Source organism: Lissotriton helveticus, chromosome 10 (genome assembly GCF_964261635.1).
Source record: "Lissotriton helveticus chromosome 10, aLisHel1.1, whole genome shotgun sequence".
In the NCBI taxonomy this organism is placed as follows: domain Eukaryota; kingdom Metazoa; phylum Chordata; class Amphibia; order Caudata; family Salamandridae; genus Lissotriton; species Lissotriton helveticus.
This window is the reverse complement of record NC_136071.1, coordinates 1,039,830,352-1,039,850,002: the sequence shown is the minus strand read 5'-3', so window position 1 is coordinate 1,039,850,002 and position 19,651 is coordinate 1,039,830,352.

Sequence of the window (19,651 nt, the reverse complement as noted above, 5' to 3'; positions counted from 1 at the left end):
ACATGTGATTTGTGCAGGAATATTTACATGAAGGTGGGGAATGAGCAGTGAGTTGACAGTCATGGTCGATGAGATGCAACAGTAGACACCACATGGATGTGGTGACCCAGTACAACAGACAAGTGCCATTGCCAGTCCAAACAGTCAATGCAGTAGGGAAGAGGGTTGCCATCACGGCAGGCTCCGTGACTGGCGTGTGGCAGATGCTTTGCCTCCTGAGACTCCCAGGCTCTTCTTTGGACACCCCCTAGATCTTTTTGGCGGTGGGGGGCCTGCTGAATGGCTAGCGGCATCAGAGGACTCACCCCTCTCTGTTGGCGCAGGGGAGGATGGTGCACTGTCATCCTGCAGCACAACAGGAGGGGACGGAGGTGGTGGTTGGGACACAGGCCTGTCCCTCTGCCACGCCACTTGCTGGCCCATGAGGTCCACCATCTGTCCAAGGCAGTTGTCGATGGACCTCATCAGAGGGATGAGCTCCCTTAATAGTTCATCAGACCGTCCACTTTGTCGCTGGACCTCTTGGTATGCCTCCACAACTCTGGTGAAGTGATCTAGGGATGGTGTCCACTCCTCCCGAGGTTTGGTGGTGACCCTGGCCCTCCCACCTGCCCTGCTGCCACGGACCTGTTGCCTCACCACTGTGGGTCCACTCACACTCTCCCTGCCCTCCACAGTTGTTGCTGTGGGCTGGTCATCCCCTGGACCAGGGAGGGTGCTGCTGGTGGTACTGGTGGTACTAGTGGTACTGGTGGTGGCGGTGGTGGCAGTGGTGGCAGAGGTGGCGGTGGTGGCTGCGGTGGAGGCAGAGGCCGTGACAGCAGGGGTCTGCTGCGCTGTTGTTGCAGCAGACGTGGTGGTGGGGAGGATGGGGGCCAGGGACCTCTGGGTCTGTGGCACACCAGATGGGCTGGCCTGGAGCTCATCGTCCAAACTGTCCTGGGAGTCCACATCTGAGAGTCCATGTGCCGGGGGTGGAGACTGGCTCTGCTGGTTGTTGGTGTGGTCCTCAGCAGTGAGTTCTTCATCACCTGTGGAGTAGATGGGGAATCGTCAGTGTTGGGCAGCGTGCAAGTATTGTATCATCTGCGTATCATCGACTGTCTGTACACTGCACAATTAATAAGTCTCCAGCAGCACAATTCATAGCAACACTGTGTGTAATTTCATATTTATTGCAGAGGAACATCATTTATTCATACATGTCAGGTGTCAATGCATTGCATGCAATTGTTGCTGTGTTTTGGGATGCAGGTCTCCCACACACACATCATGAAGAGTTAAGATGGCTACCTACCTGTTAGGTGAGGGTGAACAGTGCAATGGCTGACACATGCTCCTGGGTGGGGGAGGCCTCTATCCTGCTGAGCTGTGGGCTAGGGGGCATGCTGGGAGAAGTGATACAGGCCCCCACCCCCAAACAGTGCTCCAGTACAAGATGGCTACCTACCTGTTAGGTGAGGGTGAACAGTGCAATGGCTGACACATGCTCCTGGGTGGGGGAGGCCTCTATCCTGCTGAGCTGTGGGCCAGGGGGCATGCTGGGAGTAGTGATACAGGCCTCCCACCCCCAAACAGTGCTCCAATACAAGATGGCTACCTACCTGTTAGGTGAGGGTGAACAGTGCAATTGCTGACACATGCTCCTGGGTGGGAGAGGCCTCTATCCTGCTGAGCTGTGGGCCAGGGGGCATGCTGGGAGTAGTGATACAGGCCTCCCACCCCCAAACAGTGCTCCAATACAAGATGGCTACCTACCTGTTAGGTGAGGGTGAACAGTGCAATGGCTGACACATGCTCCTGAGTGGAGGAGGCCTCTATCCTGCTGAGCTGTGGGCCAGGGGGCATGCTGGGAGTAGTGATACAGGCCTCCCACCCCCAAACAGTGCTCCAATACAAGATGGCTACCTACCTGTAAGGTGACGGTGAACAGTGCAATGGCTGACACATGCTTCTGGGTGGGGAAGGCCTCTATCCTGCTGAGCTGTGGGCCAGGGGGCATGCTGGGAGTAGTGATACAGGCCTCCCACCCCCAAACAGTGCTCCAATACAAGATGGCTACCTACCTGTTAGGTGAGGGTGAACAGTGCAATGGCTGACACATGCTCCTGGGTGGGGGAGGCCTACATCCTGCTGAGCTGTGGGCCAGGGGGGCATGCTGGGAGTAGTGATACAGTCATTCCACCCCCAAACAGTGCTCCAATACAAGATGGCTACCTACCTGTTAGGTGAGGGTGAACAGTGCAATGGCTGACACATGCTCCGGGGTGGGGGAGGCCTCTATCCTGCTGAGCTGTGGGCCAGGGGGCATGCTGGGAGTAGTGATACAGGCCTCCCACCCCCAAACAGTGCTCCAATACAAGATGGCTACCTACCTGTTAGGTGAGGGTGAACAGTGCAATGGCTGACACATGCTCCTGGGTGGGGGAGGCCTCCATCCTGCTGAGCTGTGGGCCAGGGGGCACGCTGGGAGTAGTGATACAGGCAGCCCACCCCCAAACAGTGCTCCAATACAAGATGGCTACCTACCTGTCAGGTGAGGGTGAACAGTGCAATGGCTGACACATGCTCCTGGGTGGGGGAGGCCTCTATCCTGCTGAGCTGTGGGCCAGGGGGCATGCTGGGAGTAGTGATACAGGCCTCCCACCCCCAAACAGTGCTCCAATACAAGATGGCTACCTACCTGTTAGGTGAGGGTGAACAGTGCAATGGCTGACACATGCTCCGGGGTGGGGGAGGCCTCTATCCTGCTGGGCTGTGGGCCAGAGGGCATGCTGGGAGTAGTGATACAGGCCTCCCACCCCCAAACAGTGCTCCAATACAAGATGGCTACCTACCTGTTAGGTGAGGGTGAACAGTGCAATGGATGACACATGCTCCGGGGTGGGGGAGGCCTCTATCCTGCTGAGCTGTGGGCCAGGGGGCATGCTGGGAGTAGTGATACAGGCATCCCACTCCCAAACAGTGCTCCAATACAAGATGGCTACCTACCTGTTAGGTGAGGGTGAACAGTGCAATGGCTGACACATGCTCCTGGGTGGGGGAGGCCTCTATCCTGCTGAGCTGTGGGCCAGGGGGCATGCTGGGAGTAGTGATACAGGCCTCCCACCCCCAAACAGTGCTCCAATACAAGATGGCTACCTACCTGTTAGGTTAGAGTGTACAGTGCAATGGCTGACACATGCTCCGGGGTGGAGGAGGCCTCTATCCTGCTGAGCTGTGGGCCAGGGGGCATGCTGGGAGAAGTGATACAGGCCTCCCACCCCCAAACAGTGCCCCAATACAAGATGGCTACCTACCTGTTAGGTGAGGGTGAACAGTGCAATGGCTGACACATGCTCCGGGGTGGGGGAGGCCTCTATCCTGCTGAGCTGTGGGCCAGGGGGCATGCTGGGAGTTGTTGTGCAGACCTCCCACCCCCAAACAGTGCTCCAATACAATATGGCTACCTACCTGTTAGGTGAGGGTGAACAGTGCAATGGCTGACACATGCTCCTGGGTGGGGGAGGCCTCCATCCTGCTGAGCTGTGGGCCAGGGGGCATGCTGGGAGTATTGATACAGGCATCCCACCCCCAAACAGTGCTCCAATACAAGATGGCTACCTACCTGTTAGGTGAGGGTGAACAGTGCAATGGCTGACACATGCTCCGGGGTGGGGGAGGCCTCTATCCTGCTGAGCTGAGGGCCAGGGGGCATGCTGGGAGTAGTGATACAGGCCTCCCACCCCCAAACAGTGCTCCAATACAAGATGGCTACCTACCTGTTAGGTGAGGGTGAACAGTGCAATGGCTGACACATGCTCCTGGGTGGGGGAGGCCTCCATCCTGCTGAGCTGTGGGCCAGGGGGCATGCTGGGAGTAGTGATACAGGCCTACCACCTCCAAACAGTGCTCCAATACAAGATGGCTACCTACCTGTTAGGTGACGGTGAACAGTGCAATGGCTGACACATGCTTCTGGGTGGGGAAGGCCTCTATCCTGCTGAGCTGTGGGCCAGGGGGCATGCTGGGAGTAGTGATACAGGCCTCCCACCCCCAAACAGTGCTCCAATACAAGATGGCTACCTACCTGTTAGGTGAGAGTGAACAGTGCAATGGCTGACACATGCTCCTGGGTGGGGGAGGCCTCCATCCTGCTGAGCTGTGGGCCAGGGGGGCATGCTGGGAGTAGTGATACAAGCATTCCACCCCCAAACAGTGCTCCAATACAAGATGGCTACCTACCTGTTAGGTGAGGGTGAACAGTGCAATGGCTGACACATGCTCCGGGGTGGGGGAGGCCTCTATCCTGCTGAGCTGTGGGCCAGGGGGCATGCTGGGAGTAGTGATACTGGCCTCCCACCCCCAAACAGTGCTCCAATACAAGATGGCTACCTACCTGTTAGGTGAGGGTGAACAGTGCAATGGCTGACACATGCTCCTGGGTGGGGGAGGCCTCTATCCTGCTGAGCTGTGGGCCAGGGGGCATGCTGGGAGTAGTGATAAAGGCATCCCACCCCCAAACAGTGCTCCAATACAAGATGGCTACCTACCTGTTAGGTGAGGGTGAACAGTGCAATGGCTGACACATGCTCCTGGGTGGGGGAGGCCTCTATCCTGCTGAGCTGTGGGCCAGCGGGCATGCTGGGAGTAGTGATACAGGCCTCCCACCCCCAAACAGTGCTCCAATACAAGATGGCTACCTACCTGTTAGGTGAGGGTGAACAGTGCAATGGCTGACACATGCTCCGGGGTGGGGGAGGCCTCTATCTTGCTGAGCTGTGGGCCAGGGGGCATGCTGGGAGTAGTGATACAGGCCTCCCACCCCCAAACAGTGCTCCAATACAAGATGGCTACCTACCTGTTAGGTGAAGGTGAACAGTGCAATGGATGACACATGCTCCGGGGTGGGGGAGGCCTCTATCCTGCTGAGCTGTGGGCCAGGGGGCATGCTGGGAGTAGTGATACAGGCATCCCACTCCCAAGCAGTGCTCCAATACAAGATGGCTACCTACCTGTTAGGTGAGAGTGAACAGTGCAATGGCTGACACATGCTCCTGGGTGGGGGAGGCCTCTATCCTGCTGAGCTGTGGGCCAGGGGGCATGCTGGGAGTACTGATACAGGCCTCCCACCCCCAAACAGTGCTCCAATACAAGATGGCTACCTACCTGTTAGGTTAGAGTGAACAGTGCAATGGCTGACACATGCTCCGTGGTGGAGGAGGCCTCTATCCTGCTGAGCTGTGGGCCAGGGGGCATGCTGGGAGTAGTGATACAGGCCTCCCACCCCCAAACAGTGCTCCAATACAAGATGGCCACCTACCTGTTAGGTGAGGGTGAACAGTGCAATGGCTGACACATGCTCCGGGGTGGAGGAGGCCTCTATCCTGCTGAGCTGTGGGCCAGGGGGCATGCTGGGAGTTGTTGTGCAGACCTCCCACCCCCAAACAGTGCTCCAATACAATATGGCTACCTACCTGTTAGGTGAGGGTGAACAGTGCAATGGCTGACACATGCTCCTGGGTGGGGGAGGCCTCCATCCTGCTGAGCTGTGGGCCAGGGGGCATGCTGGGAGTAGTGATACAGGCATCCCACCCCCAAACAGTGCTCCAATACAAGATGGCTACCTACCTGTTAGGTGAGGGTGAACAGTGCAATGGCTGACACATGCTCCGGGGTGGGGGAGGCCTCTATCCTGCTGAGCTGAGGGCCAGGGGGCATGCTGGGAGTAGTGATACAGGCCTCCCACCCCCAAACAGTGCTCCAATACAAGATGGCTACCTACCTGTTAGGTGAGGGTGAACAGTGCAATGGCTGACACATGCTCCTGGGTGGGGGAGGCCTCCATCCTGCTGAGCTGTGGGCCAGGGGGCATGCTGGGAGTAGTGATACAGACCTCCCACCCCCAAACAGTGCTCCAATACAAGATGGCTACCTACCTGTTAGGTGAGGGTGAACAGTGCAATGGCTGACACATGCTCCGGGGTGGGGGAGGCCTCTATCCTGCTGAGCTGTGGGCCAGGGGGCATGCTGGGAGTAGTGATACAGGCGTCCCACTCCCAAACAGTGCTCCAATACAAGATGGCTACCTACCTGTTAGGTTAGAGTGAACAGTGCAATGGCTGACACATGCTCCGGGGTGGAGGAGGCCTCTATCCTGCTGAGCTGTGGGCCAGGGGGCATGCTGGGAGTAGTGATACAGGCCTCCCACCCCCAAACAGTGCTCCAATACAAGATGGCTACCTACCTGTTAGGTTAGAGTGAACAGTGCAATGGCTGACACATGCTCCGGGGTGGAGGAGGCCTCTATCCTGCTGAGCTGTGGGCCAGGGGGCATGCTGGGAGTAGTGATACAGGCCTCCCACCCCCAAACAGTGCTCCAATACAAGATGGCTACCTATCTGTTAGGTGAGGGTGAACAGTGCAATGGCTGACACATGCTCCGGGGTGGGGGAGGCCTCTATCCTGCTGAGCTGTGAGCTAGGGGGCATGCTGGGAGTTGTTGTGCAGACCTCCCTCCCCCATACAGGCCTCCTAAGCAAGATGTTTAGCAACCTGTTGGGTGAGGGTGGACAGTGTAATGGTGTTTGGGTTGTGCAAGGAAGTACTTCTCTGTGTGTTGTTTGGCATTTGTTTGTACTTACCAGCCTCCGCTCCCCCGGCTACTCCTGTGAGACTCTCAGGAAGCAGTATGGCAAGCACCTTCTACTCCCATGGTGTGAATGTTCTCGGTGGGATGGGAGGGCCACTGCCAGTCACGTTCGCCAGCGTCCAATTCTTGCTCCTCCTCTCCTTGACAACCCTCTTGAGATCATACCACCGCTTCATGATCTCCTTCTTGGATCTTGGGGTGGTCCCTACTGCATTTACCCTTTGGACTATCCTTTCCCACATTTGTGTCCTCGTGGCTAATGGTGTCTGTTGGACCAGGCTACCAAACAGTTGTGGCTCTACTCTCACTATCTCATTGACCATGACTGTCAAATCACTCTCGGTGAATTTGGGCATTTTCTGGGATGTCATGGTGTGTGGTGGGTGAAGTGTTTGTGGGTGCAGGTGTGTGGGTGGCGGTTGTGGTGTTGGTGTGTGAGGTGTGTTGTGTGCTGGGGGACTGTTGGTGCTGGTATAATGGTGGTAGTGATGGTGGTGGTGGATGTGTGTTTGTGCTGTTCTCTTATGTCTCTCCTGTCAGATGTGGTGTATGGCCTTCTCTTCTGGAGAGTTGCAAAGGATTGTGGTCAGTGAAGGGGGTGGCTTTATACTCAGCTGTGTGGGTGTGTCCAAGTGGAATTTGGGTGTCAGGTATGTTGTGGTAGTTGTCCTGTGCTTTTTTATCTTTATTTGCATTTATTTCCTTTATTTGTATGTGTGTTATGTATTTGGGGGGCATGGCTAATTTTGTTTGTGCAATGTTTGGCATCACTGCGGTGTTTTGGCATCGTCCGCCATGTTTTTCATGTCCCGTCCGCTGCAGTGGCTATGCTGCAGCTCTTCCGCTATTTCTCCCATTCACTCCTGTGTGCGACCGCGGCGGTCGGTAACAGCGGTTCCGACCGCGACACCCTCGGGGATATCCTAATTTCCCTTGCGGTGTGTCCGTTTAGCTTGCGGCGGGTTGGTGCTTTTCTGCTGCTTTTCCGACCGCCGCGGTAGTTTTTTAGCCGTCACCGCCCACGTCGGACGGTTTTGCTTGGCCAGTTCCCGCCGTTGTCGGTCTTTTGTAGCGGTTAATCCTAATGTGGCCGCCGGTGTATCCGCGTTGCAGGCGGGCGGTTGGTTTCTGCCTCCATGGCGGTCGGGGTGGTTTTCCGCCCGCTATCCTAATGGGGCCCTTAGTGTTCAAATATACCTCTAAAATAATTGTTAGTTTCCAGAAACTTGTAGCAATGCTAGCAGGCCAGGAGCTCTACAAGTGGATATTTTTATGAACATAAAACTATTGTATTATGTTTCTAGGAAGTCATTTACAATGGTCCGTAATCCGTACTGGCGAGAAAGGCCAAACTTAGATCTAAATTTGGTAAAACGTGCTGTGAGTTAAGGACGAAATTTGTCTCTTACATTTTGTAAATTACCGTGAAGATAGCATTCCAAATTAAAACGCTGATGAATTTGAAATCAAATTGTCATGGATAATATCCTGTCTCCCGGATGATGACATCTTTAGTCCTTCAGTGCCTTTATATTAATTTCAAGGAAAACACAAATTGAAACCTCTGCATTGGAGGCTTGAGGTCCTCAGAGTAATTTGACTAAGTGCATGGACGCCATGTCAAATTAAGATCAGAGCATAAATCCGTAATTGTTGCTGTTTAAATGGCCACTGAGGCCCCATTCATTTAGGGTCCATTGATTCAAAAGTGTCGCTTCAGAGCAACATTAAAGACATTTGACACCTCTTGTCAGTGTGTTGCACAGACCAGAACCATTGTGTCATTTTGATAATGCAATCAATGACTGTAGGTTCAATTAAAACATGTGTGCGTTTCTTTGGCTCTAGTTCAGAGGGGAAAAGACCACTCCACAAATAGAATCCGTCTCAGCTGCCTGTTTTTCTGAATCTGCAGTTTTAAGGGTCCTGATTGCCGACGTTTTTTACACTGGTATACATTGCCCATCACTGTACAAAACAGACTCATGTGTGCAACGTTTACGCCCTAATTCAGTCAATTAGAATGTCTGTAGAAACCGATTTACTCCTGCAAAATAGTTTGACTAGTGATGGTTAGAGAGGCAAGAAAAGTAGCGGCACCAGCATAGGGGAAAGCACAGGGATGTGACATATTATTGTAAATACGTTGCATCCCTGTGCTTTGAAAGTGACTCGGTGCGGTGCAGCCAAATGGCTTGCAGTGCCGCGCTGAGTCACGTTCTCGTAATTTGGCCCATTGTTCTGTAAGCTCTGGTGCAATACACAGAAAATAAGGAGTCATTGCTCTAATGCAACATCATCACTAAAAGAATGAGGCTTAGCCATGCTATTCCGTGTGAGAACATCTTCTCAAAGTTCAATATAGAGCGAAATAGTCTTGCAGTCTGGATAACAGCAATAGAGTTGTAACAGTGCAAATCAGTGGATTGGGACAAAAATGTCAAAACACAACTGGCAAATTCAGAAAAACACCACAACATTGTTGCTTAGGGGAGAGAACATTCTTTCAATAATTGTCTGAAAGCATCTATAAGAGATATGTTAGCCATAAGGTATGGAGTGGAAGGTGTGCCATCAAATAATTTATATTTACTCACATACTATTATCACATGTGCCCAGTCATGCAATATATACATTCATGTAAACATCCAATGACCCCCTACTAACCGCTACAGGTGGAAAACAGGAGCAATTAACACTGGCAGAGGTACAGGATACTAGTGTCTTTTTTAAAACCTTTTTTAAGTGTCTCAATCACAGCTGGACATGCCACAGGCCATAGTAACTACTGTTTCCTGGATCCACAATTCCATTACATTCTACAGCAGTTAGTTCCGCAGTGCATATGCCCACAGGCAGCTGGGAACACAATACAGTTTTATACAATTCCACATTGAAAGTCTGAACAACAATGCATGAACACATAACATTTGCAAAGAGCATCTGCATTGCAGACATGGCTTTTTGTCTTACCATTGCGCCACTTTCAGCTTGTCATGGTGTTTGTGGATAGGCAAAATTTGTCACGTTTCGCATTAGGATCGTCAAATGCAGATTTATAATAAAGCAACGTTGATAACGAGACAGAATGCACTTGCCAGGTTGAATCAAATTATTCTGAATTGAAATTAAAAAAATATTTATTTCAGGATTGTTAGAACTGGCATCCTTAGTGTGGTTTCCCGCTAACTTTTTGCCTTCAACCTATCTGTTTTGCTGACTTTGTTTCTGTTGGCATTAGGACTCTGTGCACTTTACCACTGCTAACCGGTGCTAAGGATTTAAGTTTATTATTGGGTGGGTAATTAAAATCATTGCAACAATCAAAGTATAAGAAATACCATAACTAATACAGTGACACACTTAGCACAATTTGCAGTTCCGCTGTAATGACAGGACATCAATAGTATGAGAACACTAATATTATGAGAATTCCTTATGCATATGGCAGTTTGGCTCAAAGTTTTAAGTAAAATAGGAAGGCCCTAAGCAGAAAGCAGGGTCATGGTGTGATTAGTTTGGCTCAGTCTAGTCTAGCAGCCAGTTGTAATCATCGTCGTCGATTCACCAGAAAGTGATGAATGTCACTCTGCCTCCTCCAAGTTATGGGTACTGATGTATTAAGGGGCACTGGTGAAGCACCTCTACATCATGCTGATGCACTGATACCCCAACAGTGAAAGCATACCATAAATTCGTATCAGCTCAGCGAGATGAGCAGAAAACTGTGCAACTTCAGGTTTAATCCCAAAAGATCTACATACCACCATGGGCGTCAATTCACAAAAATGCCAGGGGTAACGGAAGTGACATCAGACCCCCCTTTTTGCCTTAATGGCATAACAGGAAGTAACTTCATAAGGCCTTTACCCACAGAACATTCCTAGGAAGTTATATCAAATGACCTTAATCCTTCTGACAACGCAATAACTAACATCACTTAAGTTCCTTAATAACTACATGATAAATGTAAAAATACAGCGCAGACAAATGTCTATTTTCAGTACCACCTCTATTTGGGTACTGATATGATCTTTGAAATTGGTGGAAAATAATACTTGTCTAAAATTGTGGTGAGTGAAGAAAATGAGCCAGACCTCCTACTGGACATGTGCAGGGAGTTATCACCCCGAGAAAATATTTTAAAATGTGGGGTCAAAAGTGCATTTTAAGCACATTTTTCACATACATTTGCTAGGAAGCTATAGGCTATGAAAGGGCACTCATTAAACATTCAGTCCCTTTCATAGTCTGCCAAGTTATTGACTCAATTTAATCAAAAAGTGCTATGGGCCTCCACATGTAAAAAACAAATTACCTCAATTGAGCCAAGGTCAGCATATTGTCGTGCCCCCCTCTTCCGCTGGATCAGTGTTCTACAAAGTCGGACCCGAAGGGCCAGATCCATGCCAGATTTTTAGCATATCAACATTTAGATAAATGTAGTTATCTTAAAAATCTGGCATGGATCCGGTCCTCCAGGACCCTGTTCTAGTTGAACAAATGATAGTGACAGAATTCTGCCATTAATGCCATCCATATAGAAGGGGTTACCCATTTGTAAACAATTATCTCTAGCCCTTCAGACCAGTATTTGGTCACAGTTGCACTCCTCCCATATGCCACAGTTGGACTCCCTTATACCTATTATCTCAATTGTGCTATCACCTTCATTCTGCCAATAATTTCCTCAAGTATGCCAGCACCAGCATTTTTCCCCATGTGCCCCTTACGCAAATTATTCCCTCTTGTGTGCCAGAACAAGTATTTTGCCACGTGCCCCATTATGCCAAGAATTACTTCCAGTATTCCAATCCAGTTCTAGCGTAATCTATGGAGAAGATCTAGTTCTTCTATCCACTGCGACTATTGGCCAACAGAGAATACTAACCAATTGAAAAACGAGAAAATATAAAATTACCTACAAATAAATCATGCCAAAACTAACGCTATAGTTTTTCGCAAACTCATAGATGTCATATACATGGAAAATAAATAACACCAAAGTTGACAGAGTAAAGCATAACAGCAATCTAGGCATGGTTATTTATCACAGATTAAAAAGCCTAGCCCATTTGAAAACCATGGCAACCAAATGCATGCTGGATTGAGACTATTTCATAAAACACAAATTGTCAACCTATTTCGTGGGCTTCAGCTACCTTTGTCAAAAACAAAAGATTCAACACTGGAATACTGTACATCAGGGGTTTCCAGACACCTAATCCACAGCCTGCACGTATTTCATGTGAACTGTTTTGGCCAATGCTGAACGTTTGGCGTTCTACAACAGATCACAGAATATGGCTAGACCTAAATCTAACAGCCATACAAGTGACTATTGAGATAACCCAACTCAATGTCCTCAGCAAAACTCATATACTAACGCAAAACATGTTTTAGTCCACACAGCGTTCTTCTCCAGTGTTTTTCTTGACGTATACTTGTATCCAATCTTTTTCAGGTAAGTGCTTCAGTTCTTATTTTCCTATCTTTTTTCAACAAACAAAAGTCACAGAGCCAACACGTGTTTCCTCTTATATGGGCAATCACCCAAGACTTCCTCAGGGCGCGTGCAAAAATAATTAAGAGAATCAAACTCCTGATGTCTGTTGCTCAATTACTATGAAGACGTCATAAACCACAAAGAAATGCCCACATGTTTTGCAGGTCGTACAAGCAAAATGGCACCAAATATATTCCATAGAACGTAATTTCTTGTGAAAGTGTAAATCGATCCAGCTCCCCAAAGAACCCAAGCATGATGAGGAGAGTACTCATGGCGTTTTGGCTCTGCGGCTTTTTGTTGAAAAAAAAAAGAAAAATAATAACTGAAGCACTTACCTGAAAAAGATTGGATACAATTATACATGAAGAAAAACACTAGAGAAGAACACTGTGTGGACTAAAAAAAGTTTGTCTTAATATATGATTTTTGCTCAGGGCATTGAGTTTGTTTTTTGTATGTCATATGGATGTAGGTTTTTCTACATCCATTTAGCAATGCTGTGTGGTCATTGTTCTATGACCTTGTGAGCAATCTCATTAATCAATGTAGTGAACTACCAAGTTACTAAAGTGTGTTAAATTGCGCATTTTGTACCCCCACTGCCTTTTCATCCTTTAACTTTATTGAGATAAGCCACCTGGCCTACCTCAAACCGTGGGGCAGACTTGCACCAGACAATCTAAAAAGGTGCCTGTTTAAACGCTGGAACCAGCAAGGGGCCAAACCCTTTTTTGCCTCTATAAAGACTAGATTAACCCCTTCTCCGTTGGGCTAATTCCCCTGCAGCGCGGGGGGAGGGGGACGCTCGCGGCGCTATTGCACTCATGACGAGCTCAGCTCGTTATGAGGCACAGTGGAGCTGTGCTCATGACGAGCTGAGCTCGTCATAACTCTGCCCACACAATGGAATGCCCCGCACAGGAGGGGAATTATCCCCGCATGGGAGTTCCACAGCAGTAATTAAAAAGGCTGGTAGCTTATTGTTGCGTACCACTACCTGGGTTACAGGTAGTGGTACGCAACAATAAGCTACCAGCCTTTTTAATTCAGTAGTATATGCCTGGTTTAGGAATAAAGTGGTATAGTTGGTATGACTGCTGATTTTATTTTATTTTCACTCTGTACTGCACGTGGAGCAATGCTTTGAGCTCCTTCTTATGCACCATCACTATTTTTTGTTTTTCACTTAAATTGTGTTTGTGATACGTTTTGCTCACTGGAAAGGAATGGCAACCAATGATGAGAAAGGGGCAAAGTATTGGTAAACATCTAACCAATTTTCCCCGAGGATGTTCGCCCGTGAGGTGCCTTCCGCTCCGCCACACTTTTTCTGTCTTTTTTGATTATCAATATAGATGTGTGGTTGTATGTGCTGCTCTAGTTGAGCTGACAGTACAGGTTGTGTCGAGTTGAAAACACATGGTAACCCCCGAGTAATAGCTAATAACAGTGTTTATGTATGGACGGTAGGGCATTAGAGACAAATAGATACCCAACCACAGAGGGGGTATATCTTGAGTCTGACGATTAAGGATTCTAGAATATTAAGTTCTCATGCCCGTTAGACATTTGCTGACTTAGGTCCTGGGTACAGGGATTTCTTGTGTTGCAATATGGGAATCGCTGCCAAGCTTGCCAAACACGGAATGGAATCTACAGTTAAAGCAAATAACAAGACTTTGGCCACTCGATCTCCACCAGAAAAAACTAAATCAAGTATCAAAATATCCATTCAGCATATCTAGAGAACAGGGCATCATATCTAACATCCTCTCCTGAAGCCTGCGTAACACAGGACTTTTTAATTTCTATCTACTGTACATTCCTGAATTTGAAGGCACTTGGATTACAATTTCTAAGAAAAACGGCCATTGTGACCTGTGTGAGTCAAGCCTGGAAGCATTAAACCACATGACACAAATGTGTCCACCTTTTCTAGAGCAATATCTGTAGCCTGTCTGCAGTCACTGATTTTCATGCAAAAGCAATCCTATAGTCAGCAGTGTAATGAAATAATGGACAGGGGTGAGGAAGAGACTTATTTACTGTGATAATGAGCTTTAAAGTAAATTAGCTGTTAAAGGACATTGTACTGAGCACAAGAAAGTTAATTTGTTCTAGCTGTATCTGGTCACAGTCTTATTATATTCTACAATTATTGTAACATGATTTTAATCATATACAATAAAATTTACCTATTTACATGCACCATACGTTATTATCCTTTTACTGATGCATTAATAGGGCTTTCATGAAGTACATCTACAGTGATCTGCATCATGCTCGTGCACTGATACACCAACAATGAAAGCATACCATAAATTCGTAGGAGCTCAGCGAGATGAGCAGAAACCTGTGCAACCTCAGGTTTAATCCCAAAAGATATACATAGCACCTACAAGTCAGAGGCTCCAGTACAAATAAGTTAGTTTAGGAGAGTGGGGACTGAGTTGGGGAAGGAGAAAAAGAGGGAGAAGAAATATGAGAAAACTGTGAGTGTCACTCTGTCTCCTCCGAGTTATAGGTTCTATTCCTGGTAGGGTAAATCACAGGTTAATCCCGCTTCAGGAAATATATCTGTGCAACCTGGGATTAAATACACCGGCTCCAGAAACTTTCACAGCAGTTTTCAGTGCCTTCAAAATATGTTAGCTTAATTTTGATGCTGTCAAGATGTGTGTGTTTTAATCTGTAAATCACTGAAAGCACCATGGTTAGGAAAATATAGAATTATTAGAATACATGCTGAAGCTGTACCAGACTGGATGGAGGAGTGAAACAAATCAGGCCTGGGCGGTAAACTCTGCCCCTTTCAGGGAGTTTGCGGAGTTTTCTGCACTCCGTGCTCTGTGGAGCCCGCGGAGTGCAGAAAACTCTACTCCGCGTAGGGCAGCAGAGTTTCCCCCCCCCCTAGAATTTCTGCCCGAGCGGCAGGAAGAACAGCGCAAGCAGCAGTTGACACTGCACTCCACCGGTCGCGGAACTCCGTGAAGTTTTTTTGTCACTTCATATGCACGAACCCTGGATGGCGTGTGTGCTTTCACTTTTGACCTGGTAGAATGTCTTCCGGCACTGTCTAGAATTTAACCCTTGCCTCGTAATTGCAAGGCCTTGCTTTTGTGTGTGCTTCAGAGCAGAAGGAAAGGAATTGCCAAGGCCTGTTCCAACCTCAAGGACCATGCCAGCATGGACAGAGTGACGGCCAAACCCTGTGCTTTCCTTGATGCGCTCTGTGGGAATACTCAGTGCCTGCAATGGGCAGTCCAGCCTTGAAGCCAGAGTTCACAAAGACAGTGCCAGAGGACACAAGGGGCAAGTCGGGGGCCGCAGCTGGTACCCTCGGTGACCCCTAAATGACAGACTTTCTTCTAAGTCTAAGTCCAAAGGTAAGAGCTGACCAGGCCCAAACCACTTCTTGTATTCAAACCGTGCTCTATTGCCGTTGGCCATATTTTTTTACTTTGACCCAGTCTTGTGTGACTAGATGTCTATGGTTGCGCGTTCATCTTTTAAGCGTTCATTTTCACAGAAATCTTTCAAAATTCATAACACTGCTTCTTCTGATTGGATGTTTGCCATTTGGTGTCAAATAATATATTAACATGTACTCTATTCTTATAAATTGGTTTGGGATTTTTCCAGTGTTGTGTTTTCACTTTATTACTGTTTGTTTTCTTTACACATTGCCTCTAAGTTAAGCCTGACAGCATTTTTGTGCCAAGCTAGCAGGGCTTGGCAAAGGTAATTTTAGTGACTTCTTGTGGTCACCCTGCGATTGGCTGTTGCTTGACCAGGGATACCATCCCAATAAACCATCAACCTAATTTCCCACGTTTGCTATACCCTGGATTAGTACATTCAATACATTTACCTAGGGCTTGTATATTAAATGCTACTAGTCCAGCGCATTATTTAGAGGGTCTGTGTAAATTAAAGCAGGTAGCACTGCTCATGTCGAGAGGCAGCAGGCTGCCAAAGCATTGGTAGGACTTCAGAAGAAGACTCAAACACACACTGTATCTTCCTATGTGTTCTGACACATGGGCATCTGTCTCCACTCTCAATCTAGCTAAGTCACAAGGAGAATTGCCTATTTTATGTCATACTTATCAGAAACACCATGGGGTCGATTCCGATCTGGTAAAAAGCGCTCCGAATTGCCGTTCGGAGCGTTTTTCCCGTACGAATCGTACCCTGCAACGTCCCTCGTACGTACGACGAAGTACAATTCGTACCAGGAGCTGGACTCCGTACGAATCGTACAGGAACCCGCTGTACGCGACATCTGTACGGTTCGCGGCTACATTTTCCGAACCGGCAAGTACGATTCGTGTTGGGTACGCACTGTACGACCCTTTTTCTACGGGAGCTGAAAACAGCTGTAAAAGCAGAGTTCGCCCCGAAACAGGTACGAAACAGCCCCCCCCCGGGTACAGTGCGTACCCCCCATGATCGCAGAGGTACGGTGCGTACCCCTGTGATCATGGGGGGTACGCACCCTACCCCACGATCTTGGGGTGTACGCACCGTACCCCATGTACGCTGGGTGTACGGTGCGTACCCCATGTCCGCTGAGTGTACGGTGTGTACCCCCATGATCGCAGGGGTATGCACCGTACCCCTGCGATCATGGGGGGGTACGCACCGTACGGTGTGAATGTGAATGTGCGCTTTTCCGTACGAATTGCCCTTACCTGACGTGGACCGTACGGATCGCGTCCTGATACCCCGGTCCGGATCGTGTGTGTACGAATCGTACGGAGACGGCTCCGGATGCAAATCGTACGGACGAGAATTTTACCGGATCGGAATCGGCCCCAAATGTGTGAACAATATGCCATGAAAGAAGAGTGCAGTAGTAACCTGAACAGTAACCAGTGCTGACCCACTGAGGTGTGGGACTGAGGGAGGCAGAGTGAAATGGTGTTAGCTGGGTCTATACTAATCCCGAGAGCAAAGGAGACCAGTTTACGAAGCTAGAGGTGAGCCTCCAGTGTGTTTGTCTGTGAGTGTGTATGCGTTTAAGTCCACTTTTACATATGTATCTGTGTGTGTCTGATATTTTGTCCCCCTCCTGGAAGCTATGCCTGGTGTCAAGGACCATCAAAATATCTGCTCCACCCAATCATAGAGGTTCAATTACATAATTGTGACAATGGCGAAATAATGGTCATCCTGGTCATATTTGGGGCATTTGTGGCATACGTATAGCTGTAACTGACATATTAAAAGCATGACTGGCCTACTTTTTGCCACCCGAGATATGTTGGTGGCGACTCTTCACATATTAAGGGCCATGCTGATATACGGTTGGCATCCTAGGCTTTTTGGATTTCAACCTTGGCACAGTGGCTGGCCTGGTATAATAGTATAATGGTGGGCATTATTGGCATAATTCAGTTGTTCTTGGTGTTATGGTAAGCATCCATGGCCTTTGATTGGAATACCTTGTCATTTGAAGCATTTGCAAATGTGAGTACATAATGAAAATTGCAAGCTTATGTTCTTGCACAGTGTATTTCCTAAGAATAAAAACTGAAATTTTGAATGCAAAAAATGTCTTTTTCAGCAAAGATGTCTCTTCAGGAAAATATAGCTTGTTTGCCCAAAATGGCAAGTGGTATTTTATAGAAAAAATCGTGCATTAACAGAAAGGGATATGGTTATAAAAACAAAAGGATGACATTTCAACACACATTTAAAGTTGATCATTGATTCGAAATTCAAACTCTGTTGTGGAAAGTTATGACTGTGATTATGTCCTTTGTGCCTGAGAACACCTGATGCTTTAGCTGTCATTTCATTAGTGCAGAGGAGGCAATTAATACGATAAGATGTTTCCTAGAATTATTACTGGTAATCTCTACTGAAATGTATGGGTTGTCACTACTGAGTTCTTGTTTAGACAGGTCATACTATAATGTTAACATATATGATCACTATTTTATAGTGATCACATTTGCTAGTAACACAGGAGGGATTTCATTGAGCAGAAGTAGCTATGACTACAGAAAAAGCTGGAGATCCATGTACTAGTGGGCTACAACACTCAAACCAGTCACAGAAGAATCATGGTAAAACATGCCTACAGGCCTGACATTGCCGCCTCAGCGGGCAGTTTTAAACTACCATTTGAACCTGGCAAAATAAACCTTACTCCAGGCCTAAACCTTTATTTTAAATACTTAAAATTCACTGTGAAGGTGGGCCTTAAAAGTCCATAGGGCAGGGTGCATGGTATTTAAAATGTAGGACATGCATATTTCATGTATTACTTGTCCCGGCAGTGAAAAACCTCCGAAGTTTTTTTTAACTGTGGCATGGCTGGCTGTCTAATAGGCTAAAGCTAATGCACACTTTAATAAGTACTACATTCTGTTTGTGCTTAGCTAGAAGCATGAGTCAAGGACTCATTTTAATAGTAATTTAAAATCCAACTTAATAGCAAAGTTAGATCTTATATTAGCATTTTGGAAATGGCACTTTTAGAAAGATGATTTATTCCTTCCTAAATCCTAAATCCTAAAACCAAAAGGTTGTTCTGCCAGTGCCCAGCTGTCATCTGATCTCTGATGGCTCCCCTGTGGTGAGATGTATATTGATCCCCGACAGTGGACGAAGGTCTGTAAGTGGAGGGAAGTGGACTCCTCCCTTGAACAAGACAGCTTGGGGGGCTGTGGTTAGGCCCTCACTTAGATTCAAATTATGCCTACCTTGTAGCTGGCAGATGAAGGTCACACCTAGGTCTGCCTCCTCTTTGTCTTTCTGGTACTAAACACAGAGCAAGTAGGGGAACTGACTAGAACTGGTTTAGAGGGTGAACATAACACCCTAAGCTGTCACTGGACAAAAAAGTGGACTTCATAGACCTTTCCCTCAGAACACTCAAAATAAAAAGGACTGCCCTACTGTGTGAAAATTAAAGGAAGACTGGACCTGCTGACCTTGAACCCAGGACTCCAAGGGTCAGTTGGATGACAACCTGTTTGAGGAAGAGAGGCACAAACTTTCATAGTCCTTTCACTGCAACCTCAGAGCTGACCAGTACCAACTGCACCTGCTCTAGACCCTACTGCAAGCCTCTGTAAGAGCGAATCGTAACCTCCCAAGTGGTACCCCTATGTCCTGGACTCTTAGCTGGTGTTCCAGTGTAGTCCTCCTGACCCAAACTGCAAAATCTGAGAAATCTTGCCAACTATACAGTGCATTTTGCAAGATTTTGAGCCCAACTAGAATTTGAATTTATTGTACAAAGGTAAACTGGGGACAGCATTATGGTAAAGAATCCATGGGATTTTTTCACATTTAGAAAATAACATAGTGTGATAGAGGTATTAGCTCTCAATATTTAGCCAAAATAGCAAACGAAAAATAGTGTGAAACAAAAATATTTGGCAAGAATATTGTGAGGTCAGAAATATTGAAGGTACGAATGATGTTTTTAGAGTTGTGTTTAATATTGTTGTAAAAACATAGTTTTCTAAATTATCATTGTAAATCTTTTAATTTT